This window comes from Alosa sapidissima, chromosome 2, assembly GCF_018492685.1.
Source record: "Alosa sapidissima isolate fAloSap1 chromosome 2, fAloSap1.pri, whole genome shotgun sequence".
NCBI classification, from domain to species: Eukaryota; Metazoa; Chordata; class Actinopteri; order Clupeiformes; family Clupeidae; genus Alosa; species Alosa sapidissima.
This window is the reverse complement of record NC_055958.1, coordinates 2,670,869-2,685,036: the sequence shown is the minus strand read 5'-3', so window position 1 is coordinate 2,685,036 and position 14,168 is coordinate 2,670,869. Positions and strand designations below refer to the sequence as shown.

The 14,168-nt window shown below is 40.4% G+C and overlaps 1 protein-coding gene and 1 long non-coding RNA gene across 2 annotated transcripts in view; both read right to left on the bottom strand.

The window, feature by feature from the left end:
* Window positions 1-2,200, bottom strand: part of LOC121686928 (zinc finger protein GLI2-like) — a 78,143-nt gene extending 75,943 nt beyond the window's left edge. Inside the window, exon 1 of the mRNA XM_042066874.1 lies at window positions 1,743-2,200. The gene's annotated coding sequence lies outside the window, so the exon portion shown is untranslated. The remainder of the gene's footprint in view (window positions 1-1,742) is intronic.
* Window positions 2,201-12,070: 9,870 nt separating this feature from the next.
* Window positions 12,071-13,628, bottom strand: LOC121694601. Its single transcript, XR_006025835.1, has 3 exons — window positions 13,308-13,628; window positions 12,736-12,770; window positions 12,071-12,453 (listed from the first exon to the last, which is right to left on the bottom strand). It is a non-coding gene; the product is annotated as an uncharacterized LOC121694601 (long non-coding RNA).
* Window positions 13,629-14,168: the final 540 nt, after the last annotated feature.

The window sequence follows — 14,168 nt, the reverse complement described above, 5'->3', positions numbered from 1 at the left end:
AAACACACACTTACTGTTTGATGCTCTTAAACAGAAGAGACACTTGTTTAGAGGTAGCAAAACCTTTGACCAATTTGTAGCCTAAATAAAATTAGGCGAACTTTTAACTCTCCGCACTCAGTACATTGGGGGAATATATATATATATATATATATATATATATATATTTTTTTTTTTTTTTATTATTATTATTTTTTTTTTTTTTTTGTAATACTGTACAATATACTCCAAGCCATCACAATGAAACACGCGGTCCGGCCTTTAATGAAATGTAACTGTCCAGTAGGCCTCCGAAATTACCCTTCCGTGCGCGGTCTTAGCCTTTTTTGTTGACCATTTCCAAAAATTCAAACGCTGAGGCTAAGTAGCAAACATAAACAACGGTACTGTGTTCTGCGATGGGATCATTATACCTCATTAGAACTGTTTAGGAGACTGAACAAACAGCCCCTCCACAGTAAATATGGCAGAAGTCAGGCCGGGACAAAAAAGCATGAAGTGTTTGTTGATCATTCGGTTTGGAGAGCAAACAGCAAAGCCACTGGCAAGCCCGCAACCTTTCAACAATTAGTGGGTTATCCCTAGTGACCCCCAGAGATTTACGGAGAGAGAGAGAGAGAGAGAGAGAGAGAGAGAGAGAGAGAAAGAGTGCTCTGAACAAACTTGCTCGATGCGTTGGCATGCCTGTGCAAATCGCCACGCAAGTGAGTGACATTTTGTTCTGCGGGATTTACGCACAACTGTGAGCAAACACATATGGCGACCTGCGAAAACCAACATTTTCCCTGTCGTGAGATTGTTTTCCAACCTGCTCACGAGCAGCGCTGCTGCCGTTACGCGCATCTACATCTGCTTACTCGTCTGCCACACTGTAAACTCCAAAAAGTAATTCCTTTAAAATCTTCTGTTGTTAGGCCTACTATTTGGTGCTGCATTAAAGCCTTGGAGTTCTAATCAGGCCCTCTAATGTTCGTGTTTGAACCTCAAATGCACTAACCGCGTGTGCAGATCTGTTTTAGATGGACATAATTTGTTTACAGCATATTGGTATCATTGTATCATTGTGTTATGTTGAATCCCGCAACACTATCAGTGTACACACGCACATTAACTTTAACAGGATGCTTACATAACGGGATGCTTACAATGAACATTTTCCACATCATTCTCTCATATGGATTGAGTTGCAGCCCTGGAATAGATTTTTTGCATTCCAACATCAAGTAAGTTCAAAGTGCAGATACAACGATAATGGAAGCCCAAGCCTTGACCCTACTCATGTCCTGTATGCATAAATACGCTTGGTATTGAAATTATGCCCTTGAAACACATAGCTGCACTACCTCGTGTCAAAATCGCAGTTTGAGTATCAAAATTACAGCTTTGGAGGATTTGTTTGCCATTCATGTGCAGGAAATGCAATAGTTTGCCAATCAAAAACTGGATTGCACTACATAGTACTGCACTAGCTTGCCAGTTAAAATATGTTGGACATTGAAATATGATTGTACTGCACTGCACTTCAGAAAACAAGTTTTTTTTCTGTCCCATAACAGCAGTTATTTTGTATAAGGGTTAGAGAACCTTAACTCACTTCACCCTTATTAACAGACACCACAACATTACTGGTTTCAAGCAGATGGTAGGCGTCAATCAAATTCAAAACAGACTCGTAAAACTTAAAAAAAAACAGCAACAGCTCACACAAAACACAATAATTCACCATTTCCGTCTTATCTTACCTTGTTGAAGCGTGCTCAGCTCAGTTTGTCCAAAGTATCTTCAGCGTGTAAAATTCGCAAACTCTCAGAAATGTACTTTTTCTGCCGGTTGAGGAAACGCCAAATGCCTTCTGAAGTTTGTCGAAAAAAATCCATCCACGTACTTGAAGTACAACTCAAATGTGCGACTCGCCAGAAGTTGTTTGACAGTCTTGACCAAAGTTTTATATCCTAGCTACATCATTCATTTCAGTCTCTGGAGTGCGGTCGAAGCATCGCGCTAACTTTTACAATCCATCAGACTACAGGCAGCAAACTTTTGGAACCGTTCAGCGCTCCATAAAGACAATACGCATAGCGTGTTTTGCTCATCTGATTTTGCTCATCTGATGAGCAAAACTCACGACGACGGGCCAGATTTAATCGCCAGTTGTTCTTAGACATGCGGTGGAGAGATCTTGGTAGTGATCTGTTTTCAATCCGATTCCCCCTCTTCTCTATCTCCCCCCCCCCTCTTCGCCTCAGACTCCCCTTCACTTCGTCAGTGAGTTGGGCCATTTGCTGACACAGATGGGGCGGGCTTATTGCATCCAGCAGTTCGCTTGGGGAAAAGTTAGATAAAATTTCATTATTGTTTGATTTCACGGGATTTTGTCTGGAATGCCGTAGCAGACTTGCTTCCCTCACAGTCGACCAGAAACCAAGAGCAAGGAAGAGGAAAGGTCATTGGAGCTCTGTGCATTGCTGTCAGTGTGTTACAGATATGTTACAGACAGTTTGTAAGAAACATTTACTATATAGCTACATTTAACATATAAATTACATTTTATTGTCTGATTCCTCAACAGTTTGACCATATGTAAGCATGGGGAAAGTTGTTAAGAGGTCGATTCTTTACATTTAGTCACCGATTTATTCATTAGTCTACACTTCTTAGACACACATGTAGCCTACTTTGTTTTGGTCGTGCTGATCTCCATATATAGGCTGACATAGGCCACGTCATATTGTTGTACTAAGAGGTTTCTCTCTAATGATTCATAATTGTTTCGAACACAAATTGGTGTTTGCTGTAATGCAAATCCGTGAGTGAGAACTTGTGAGCTTTATGTTTAGGTTATTCTTAATTATTTAGGGCCTTTTTCAGGCAAACATTAGTGTGTCACATTTCTGACACACTTATGTTAACAGTTCGAACATATATGCTACATATAAAAACAGTCGTAAAATATTTAACAGCAGAGCATCCATGATATGACGAGAATTGTTTAAACAAGTAAATGACCTCCAACTTCGTGACCAAACGGATTTAACGATTTTCATGCGAAACAAGTCCATCTAGTGGCGAGATTGTGGACAACAGCTGCTTATGAGAACCTCGAGTGAATTCGAAATGCTGATCTACATTGGATGTATCTGTCTCTTGATCTGGAGAGAAAGCTCTCAAGAAAAAAGATAAACGTTTGTCATACCCTAAATAATTAACCCTCCTGTTGTGTTCGTTTTCGGTTCACTAGTTTTATGTTCCCGGTCACCGCTGCATTATAACTTGTTATAAATCCATAGTAACACATATATTATCATCTTATGTTGTGATAGACATTTGTAACAACTTATGTTCTATTGTATTTAACGAGTTTTGAACTTGCATTTGCTATTTATGGCCTGCAGACCTCAATGACCTGAGCTCATGCAAGCCAGAGAGGAGAAAAATCTATTGGGGAAAGGTTCCAGTGAGGGTTGGCATAGAAGCAAAAAGGGGGTGTTTGTTTATGTGTTTTAATGTACAGAAGCACACATACAGTCCATCTGATCAATAGGTATGTGTCTAGACTCAATTGTATACACTGACCATTTTCTCACCCACCGGTGATATGACAAACAACTAGAAAAATGAAAGCTGAACAAATAAAAAATAAGAAAACAGTAGTAAAACATTATTTTTATAAATGCCAACAAATCTGTAAAATGATCATAGGCTACTGTTTATTGCTTAATAGCACTTTGCTCTGAAAATTCCTTTGTATTTTGGTCACTCTTTGGAATGTTGAAATATATATATATATATATATATATATATATATATATATATATTTACAGCTTTGGAAAAAACTGCATTGAGAAGTCAAATAAATACTTGTGCATATTCGCACTGTCGCGATCGTCTTTTACGACAAGATAAATTAATCTGTTTTGATTTCTAGAATCACTTCATTTGGCATGTTTTTGTGTCAGCTTTATTTCTCTAGGTGTATATGCTAATAAGCCCGTCTCCTCCGCTAAGTAAGAGGAGAGGGAGAAATGAGAGCTGCTAAGAACTCCACAGGTGAGTCTTCATCTTACAGGTGAACCAAGAACTCCACAGGTGAGTCTTCATCATACATGTGAACCAAGAACTCCACAGGTGAATCTTCATCATACAGGTGAACTCCACAGGTGAGTCTTCATCAACCAACAACTCCACAGGTGAGTCTTCATCATACAGGTGAACTCCACAGGTGAGTCTTCATCATACAGGTGAACCAATGTCAGCCATCTCAGATTCTCCCCCCGGAGATGGCCATTTTAGATTACCGTAGGTTCTTCCCAACAGCTGTATCATCTTCTTCACACACCAAAGAGCAACCCAACACAGACAAGGTGGGGTAAGACAGAGGGCAGGAGGATGTTGCATTCATGAAGTTGAGAGTGATACGTGTGCAGCCTAGAGTATTGGGAGCCTGTTCAGCCAGCGCCAGGGATGTAGTGGAGGCTAAACACAAGCAAACACAGTTAATCCACCTCTGACATTTCAGAAATAGAGTTTATCCACCTCTTATTAGAGTTTATCCACCTCTCAAAAGAGTTTATTCACCAATTGCAACTTGTAACATCCAAAAATTAGTGTATCTACATTCACAATATGTACACTCATTAATACTCTAGATAGATAGATAGATAGATAGATAGATATACTTTATTGATCCCTAGGGATCTCTAGGAACCATTTAATACCACTGGTATTGTGGTATTGTTATAAACATTGGACAATAACCTCCACCATCATCAAAGATGTTCTGAATGCCTTTTTTTAAATCTGATACCGCATGGCGCAGTCCACCTTACTGCGATCACAGAATCCATAGTTTACACACCTCTTATTTACCACTACATCCCTGCACACACACACACACACACACACACACACACCTCTTATTTCACCACTACATCCCTGCACACACACACACACACACACACTTATTTCACCACTACATCCCTGCACACACACACACACACACACACACCTCTTATTTCACCACTACATCCCTGCACACACACACACACACACACACACACACCTCTTATTTCAGCACTACATCCCTACACACACACACACACACCTCTTATTTCACCACTACATCCCTGCACACACACACACACACACACACACACACACACACACACACACACACACACACACACCTCTTATTTCAGCACTACATCCCTGCACACACACACACACACACACACACACACACACACCTCTTATTTCAGCACTACATCCCAGCCCAGCCCAGCGCTGCTGCCATCCCAGTGCAATCTGAGGCAGCAACAGTGCACTGAAGTTCCAACCACTGTTTAGTGTAATGACACTAATTTGTAGGGTCTGCGAGTGCTTACACAGCTCAACTCTCTCAGTCTCTCCAACTCTCAGTGTCACCATTCACTCACCACCTCTCAATCAGCATTCTGTCGTGGAAGCTTACTCACTGCAATTACGAGCTATTACAGGCATCTGTGCATACAATTGTTTCTGACCCCTTGAGCTAGTTTGCAAAAAGAAAAAATAAATAAATATATAGAATGCAAATGGGAATGACTGTAGTCGAGACATGTTTGTGGGTAGGCCTGTGATAACAGAGGGCAGAGTGAAAGCTAGCATGAAGAGACTGCTTTATTAGAGACCATTTTGAGGTGCTGTTTCAGAGGGGTAGAGAGGATCATTTCTCAGGGGAACTGGCATGTTGGTTTTCTATCATAGTTCACCACCTATCACCTACCCCTATGACCTATTCTATCAATTATCTCCAATTTGTATCGATATAATCCATAACATTACATCAGTTTTGGATTATGTCTATAAAAATAGGGGATATAGTTTGTGATAATTTAATTACCAAATTATGTAGATACCTTTGAAGTAATACTACTGTAATCAACACACTATGGCTATCGGTCATGACTTCATTATAATCCCACAACAATACATTTTATTGTGAAGGCTCAGTTTACTGGCATTCATACATGTTACCATGGCCTGTCTATTTTCACATCAATTAAAATCTCTATCTGCCTATTGTTTCAAAGCAGGGAGACAGTAGACTCAAAATGTGGCCAACATTTTCTCTTAACATGACTTTGGCCTCAGTAGTTCTAAACGTTGATGTGTTCTTAAAGACTGCTCTCTCTCTCTCTCCCTCTGTCTCGCGCTCTCTTTCTGGCCCATATGCCTTGTAACCTCACTCTGATGTTTCTGATAGCCTGGGCCGAGAGCACAGAGCTGGCTTTGTCTCTCTATCTGCACAATCTCTGAGGCCCTGCGCTTCTTGAGCCACCCCTCTCTTCTCCTCTCTGGACTCCTGCACGCTGACGTGTGCTCAAGCTAAACTGTCACAACAGCCGCCCTGAGAAGGCCCAGGCCAGGGGCCGACTTTATCACCCAATCTTTGTCTCGGAATTCTGTGGAGTAAATGGGTGCTCAGTAATGGAACATTGAGATTGGTGTGTTTCATGTTGTAATCGAGTTCCACTTAGATGTTAGGATTGAATTGAAAATGATGTCACCAGAAATGCTGAGGTAATACACTAATTGTAACAAATTGTAAACATGAGGGTTGCATGTTGCACAATTTCCTTTATGCTGTCAATAACCGTTTGCCGCAAAGTGATTAATTTAATTGTCCTGAGAGTGAGGCCACTTGGGTTAATATTGCAAAATTTTCACATATAGTTATAGACTTATCACAATGATACCTGAACTTTGCCCACCTATCTGCTTACACACTTTTGGATTGAACAGCCTTCAGTTGTATTTGTTATAACAATTCTCTAAATATCAATCAATTGCTTACATAATGTTATACTTTAATAAATAGTTTATTGATAAATATATTTATTATGAGTATATTTGTATTACATTACAAATTACTACCTATTGTATACTTGATAGAATTACAATATTGTTATTAATATCATACCATTGCACTTTATATTTAAATCTTAAATATTAGACTTTACTGATATTGCACTATTTCTTCCCTTTCTTAAAATGTTATTGTACATTTCTATTTTGTATATTGTAGGCCGACCTTGCCTGTGCTTGTTGAGGTGTCCATGACCATGGCAACCTTGAGGGACAACAAAGGGCGTTCACCCAGCAAACCCCCCACGCGATCTCACTCAAAGGGTTCTATTTATTTACATATGTATACTGTAATTATACTTATACTGCTCTTCATACTATTCAGCCTGAACATACTTATAATGTTACTGTTTTTTATATTTCTAAAACACTATATCCACCATTTTAATGAATTTTCATGAATATTGTTTTTACATTTTGTTTCACAAGTAATTTCAGTAGAGCTGTAATTGGGTATTGTTATTTGTTTATTTATCTTTACTCAAGCAAAAAAACAGAACAGCAATTTGATTGATGCCATAAAACAGACAAAAAAGAGAGATGGTGTAACAGACATAATCCGTGGGGTGGGATTGCAATTATATAATGCCTTCTCTCACACTGTGTAGTGAGGAGACATAGCCCGCTGCCAATCGGCAGGTGCCGGGATCCTCTCCCAAGACTATTGCGAGCGTCTCCTGCTCTTCTAATGTGAGGAAGCCTGGGATGGCTTGGCCAAGTCTATCAAAGCATTCATCCCTTTGGGTTGTGTACTTATCACAATATAGAAGGAAGTGCGCCTCTGACTCAACCCCTGTCATACAGTGACCACATACCCTTTGCTCTTTGGGTAACCATGATTTTTTGTGTCTGCCTTTCTCTATGGCTAGACTGTGGTCACTCAACCTGTACTTGGTTATAGGGTCTGTCTCTGCTTTGTATCTCTGACAGTGTAGAGATACTCTGCCAATTGATAATCTTTTTTAATGGCCAAATAGCATTCTAATTTGTGTTGTGTTTTGGTTTTGTTCTTCCAATGTTCCAAATAGTATTCTTTGTTTTTCTTGTTAATTTGGTTATCTTCAATTGGTTGGGAAGCAGTGCTGGTCTGAACATAATCTGTGTTAGGGGTTGGTGGATTAGTTAGTCTCAAGACCAACTGATTTAGGGGACTGGATTTAGGGCTCACTTCTTGGGATTGAAATGCTTTAAAGTGATGGGTCTGAGTAATTTCACCCTTAGGGTCCTTTGCACCATGACCTCGAGCCAAACACCCTCCCAGAAGCTGTTTTCCCTTGGTCAAACATTGGTTGAGCGCTATCAGGCGAATACGGAAACTAATGGCTTGTGCAGGTGCTTATGGAACCAATACAGTATCTCATATTTACCCCAAATGCCCTGAATCAGTGCTCGAATTACGTGGGAGCCAGAGGGAGCCGAGCTCCCATAGAGTGAGGACTGGCTCCCATGAAAGCAACAAAGTCAAAAACCTGAGGGGGTCTCTCATATCTCATATATGAAGGTGTATGGCATTGCAATTTAATCCTAAACAACCGCTCATTTTCCATCCATGTGTGATCTCTTACCATTAAAGACGTTAAATTAAAATATACCCAGTAAACAAAATAAAGTCCTGGCGACGTCCCCTAAAGGTCCCCTGGCGAACGTCACCTCCTCAACATTGTGTAGGGTTCCCTGTACGTCCCGCGGACCTCTGTTCAGGAGGTCTAAAAGACGTCCACGAGACTTTGAGAGGACGTCCTGTAATGGTCACCACGACGTTATGCGCGCAGCGTTTATATTTCCGCGATGGTAAAAAAAAAAAAAAAAACGCGATTTGGTACGGTATTACATCCTGTAAGTCTCAGCGTTGCTAGGAGAGAGGTAGACGGAACATGGACACGCATTAATGACTTGCTCTACAACTACGCAATCAACTTTACTCACCTCATACCACACATCATGTATGAAATCACGTCCTCCGAATGCATTACACTCATGACGAGTAGACATGGACATTTATACCGGGCTAGGATGTGCTGCTTTCACATCTACGGTGTCATTTTCTTAATAAACTAATATGACGTTTTAATGGGCATATCCTGTAGCATATTGTTCAAAACATCATCAGAGTAGGCCTAGGATAGCCAAAGATAAATTGTTGGGAAGCAAAACTCAACATGAAATAAAGTACATGAAACATAACTAGAATGCATTACGTTATATCCACTCGTTTTCTTGGACCTGCTGTGATCAAACAGGGACAGCCTATAAATGTAAGCCTATATTCCTGGAACATTGCAGATAAAGAAAAATGTATCGTTTTCTCTAGGCTATGAATGCTCTTTATAGCCAACTTTAAGATGAAATAAATAGATTCTGATGTTTCTATTCTATATCATTGTTTTATTAATAAACAGTAAGGCTCTGGTGAGGCAGAGAGCTTCTGCTCCTCGTTAGAAATCTCATCGGATATGTGCACTCTTTGCTGTTAGATAGATAGGTTTAGTCAGATTTTTTTTATTTATTTTTTTTATTTTTCGCATGCCCAAATTTCCGTCAATGATTCCCGGGACACTGAAAGACCGGGGTACACGAAACTTGGTGGGCATGTAACCCCACATGGATAGCATGGAACCATCGTTATGATCTGTATCCCCCCCCGCTGGACTGGACCCCCCGAAAGGAGGGTAGGGCAGACACATAGCGCCACCTAGTTAAACACAAAAAAGTAAAAATGAGGTGTTGTAATTGAAGGTATCTGTGACCTAACATAGTCAAAACTGCACGAAATTGGTGTAGGATCATTATGACACCCTCTGTATGCACGCCAAGTTTTGTGGAATTCCGTTCATGGGGGGCCACACAATAAATTAATTTATGCTACTATACACCAACTGGCCTGTAGGTGGCCGGAGACAGTTTTCTGTGAATATCTCGAGAACCGTAGGGCCTAAGAGGTCCACCTTTTTTACGTATGTTGGTCTTAAGGGGGCATGTCAACCCATCCCATTACCACTTATTTCATGTATAGCGCCACCTAGTTAAAAATTAAAAAGCAAAAAATTAGGTGTTTTCATCACAATATCTCTGGCTGACAAGGTCAAAACTGCACGAAATTAAAAGTGTAGGATCATTATGACACCCTCCAAATGCATGCCAAGTTTTGTGTACTTTCGTTCATGGGGGGACGTACACCAACAAGGATTCCCGGGACACTGAAAGACCGGGGTACACAAAACTTGGTGGGCATGTACCCCCACATGGATAGCATGGAACCGTCATTTTTCGTTTTTGATCTGTAGCCCCCCCGCTGGACTGGACCCCCCGAAAGGAGGGTAGGGCAGACACAGTTCTCTGTGAATATCTTGAGAACTGTAGGGCCTAGGATGACCATTTTTTTCCGTATGTTTGCCTCCAGGGGTCATGTTAACCCATTTCATGTGCACACATGTGCACAAACAGATACACACACACACACATACATTCACAGTAATCATACGTATGACACATACTCACACAGTAGACATATGTACGCTTGCATGCACAGGCACATACGCAGGCACACACACAAGCACGCACACACACACACACACACACACACACACACGCACACTCACACACACACACACCCACACACATAACATAAACATAACACAAACAATCAAGAATTTCTCAGAATTATGAACAGGCAAGATGGAGGTGGGGTTGTATAAAATGAATTTTACATGTGAAATCTATAAACTAATCATGTTTTGGTACTTGTTGTCTAGCAGATACCAGTGAGAATTGAGTGTGGATAGTGCAATTTAGTGAGACAGTTAGAATCATATAGGCCTTTCAGCGTGATTTCTTTTTGTGGAAAAAATGTGCTGGACTGGGCGGCGGTCATATTTTGTACCGCTCTGCGGTACATCTAGTTAATAATAATAATAAAAATAATAATAATGATAATACTTATTACAACAATAGGCAGTAATTTCAATAGGCCCTAGGCTATGTATGCTTTAAAAATATATATATATATATATTAGGCTATTAATAATAATAATAGGCATAATAATGATAATTTTAATAATAACGTCACAGTCTATTGAACGTAGCCTACTAATTAGCCTAATCAGTGAAGCATAAATCGCCAACCGAGCAAATGTGAACAAATAAGTTACACATTTAATGAAACACACCGAATAGCCTACATATAGGCTAAATACTGGCCAATATTTTCATTTGTTGTAGCGTGACAAGGTGGCGTGAAAGGATAGACCTCTGCATTTCGGATCTTGTAGTCGTAAGTTCGGGCCTGGATAATTAACAATGGTGTTGGAATCTTGGATAGGCTCAATCACTAAATATTCCTATGATCGTTTAGAACCTGTAGTCCTAGTTTTAACTACTGATTGGAGACCATATGCTTACTAGCCTAGGCTTAGGATACATGTATATTATGTTCTATGAAAATTGGCATGGTTAGATTAGATTCAATTTTATTGTCATTGTGCAGAGCACAAGTACAAATACAACCAAATGCAGTTTGCATCTAACCAGAAGTGCCAAAAAGGCAGAAAAGTGCAATGTGATATATAAAGTATAGACAGGTGGTGCATAGACAGGACAAGACATATAGTGCAGTGTAGACAGTAGTATACAGTTGGTTTGCAGAAGGTGGTTTAGAGTAATATAAATGAAATATAAATATGTGCAGTATCTTAGCAGTTACCTTACAGTAAGCACAGAATAAATATGGATATGTAATATGAACAATGTTGAACAACATGTTGTTGTGTAAGTGCTTTGGGTTTCACTCTGTTCTAAAAGCGCTATATTAATGAATACTTTACTTTATGATTGCCCTTCATTTCACTGGAAGTTTTTCATGCCTTTATGCAGCATTTATCCAATGTTGCCCTTGTTATGTGTTTTCATTGTGACACTGAAAACTGAATACTGTTACCACACACAAGTATTTCATATTTTAAATGCACAGATACAGTTTTTTTACCATTACTTTTCATCCATTGTAGTTATGAAGTTGTGTGTTGAATCACAACCACAAAATGATTCAATGCTCAAATGGTTGAAGGATCTGTGCTGGCTGTACCAACATACACACACACACACACAGTGTTACTGTAGGTGCTGCTCATGTTGTTGCCTTCTGCTGCTGAGATAGTAACAAATTCTATACTGTTGTTTTCAAATGCATGTCTATATTCCCTGAGTGCACTGACATTTCAAGACCTACTTTATTCCATCAACCCCCTATGATAATACAAGCATGTCAACTGCTCCATCTAGGAGCCCAACAGCGAGGCAGAGGCGCGGTACAACAACGCCCATAGCCGGCTCCGCGTTGTTGTGGAGAGGGCCTTGGGCATGTGGAAAGGTGTGTGAGCAAATCCGCTGGTGGCCTGAAGCTCCATCCTGCAAAGGCGTGCAGTGTAGTTTTGGTGGCGGCGCTTCTGCAACATGGCTCTTCAGGATCACATCCCATTGCCGGCTGATGAGGAGCTGTTAGTGGAGGAGATGGAAGAGGTCATTCCAGTGGTTGCTGCACACCTTCCTGCTGGCCTGGAAGCACACTGGGAATTAGTTGCACATATGTTTGGCCCCTAAACACCCAAACCCCACAATTCCCTGCCACATTCCTTGTTTTTTTCCCCTTTTGTTTATGTTTTTTACATTTCTTTTAGTTTGGTGGGGGTGAGGGGGTAAATGTACTTAACTTTCCCACCATCACTGATCCCTCCCACACACACACACACACACACACACACACACACATGTTCCCTATGAGCCATGACATCAAAATACATACACAGATTGAAAGGTCACAAAGCAAAGGCAACTTACCATTTTTCCGCCTCCCATGACAGGCCTACCCATCCCTGGGCCATGAAGGACAAGTTAAATCAGTGAAAATCATGTCACATTTTGACACTGACCACAGCACTCTGCATGCATAATTTGTATTTTTGTAATTTGTATTTTAGTATATTTTTATATATTGTATTAAGTGTTAGTATAATTTGTATTTTAGTATATTTAGCATATTCTTTATCTTCTACTGTCCTTACTGCTTAGTTGTGTTTTTATATTATATACTTTAATTACTGTTGTTAAAGAATGTGTTTGTGTTGTATGTATGCTGCTGCTGAGACCTTGAATTTCCCTTGGGGATCAATAAAGTATCTATCTATCTATCTATGCTCACTTAAGTCCCAGAGGTCTTAAAGTTCTCCAAGCGAGAGGCTACTCAACTTCACAGCAGCATTCTCCAATGTCATTGTACCAACATAATTCAGCTATGTGTTCAAATATCAAGATCATATAATAACTAAGAGTAGCCTAACTTATACACCCGCTAAACATAGCTTGTGATAAGACAAGATACAACACAAACCCCACACCACAGGCATACTCACCTCACACCCATCGACTCAGTCTTGAACCCCTGACCTCTCTCATGTAAAGCACACACGCTACAGTCTCTGCCACAGCACAGTCACTTCACCACATCATAATGGGCTGTAGAGTCCATATACCGTTAGCTATGTGTATGATTAGCAGATGCTTCATCCAAACACACTTAACATACGACTACAATGAAACGTTATCCTTTTATAACAATTACAATGCTAGCCTCACATAACAATACCGTTGGCATTCAAAAGCTTTATCACCAGATAACTTAACGGGTGTTCGAAAGAATCTGTGCTGACACATTAGCATTAGGCTACATGTAAATTCACAAATAATAACAACACAGATGATTGCGGTCACCATAACACTTCACCACGGACTGCTCTGTTGTAGGCTAACTCCACAACACTTTCCACTGTACCACATAACGTTGTCCAGTAATGCTATGGTATGGTATCCCACAGCAATGTTATGGGATCATTTAATGGCTACCTCTCCTCCATCTGTCCGCTGCGTGTTCCGTCATCAGGGTTCCGTCGTCTCCAGCAACTATGGTTCTTACTACATACTTCCACTTCCTTAGGTGATACCATTCGCTCCCATGGATTTGACTATCACTGTTATGCAGACGACACTCAACTTTACCTGTCTTTCCCACCTGATGACTCTAGTGTTTCCCACCGGATTTCTGCATGCCTTAAAGATATTTCAGCCTGGATGAAAGATCGGCACCTTCAGCTTAATCTCTCAAAAACAGAGTTTTTGGTGTTTCCAGCTAAAACAGCTATTCCCCAACAGATTAACATCCAGCTTGACTCAACTTCACTGACCCCAACTAGATCGGCACGAAACTTGGGCGTTGT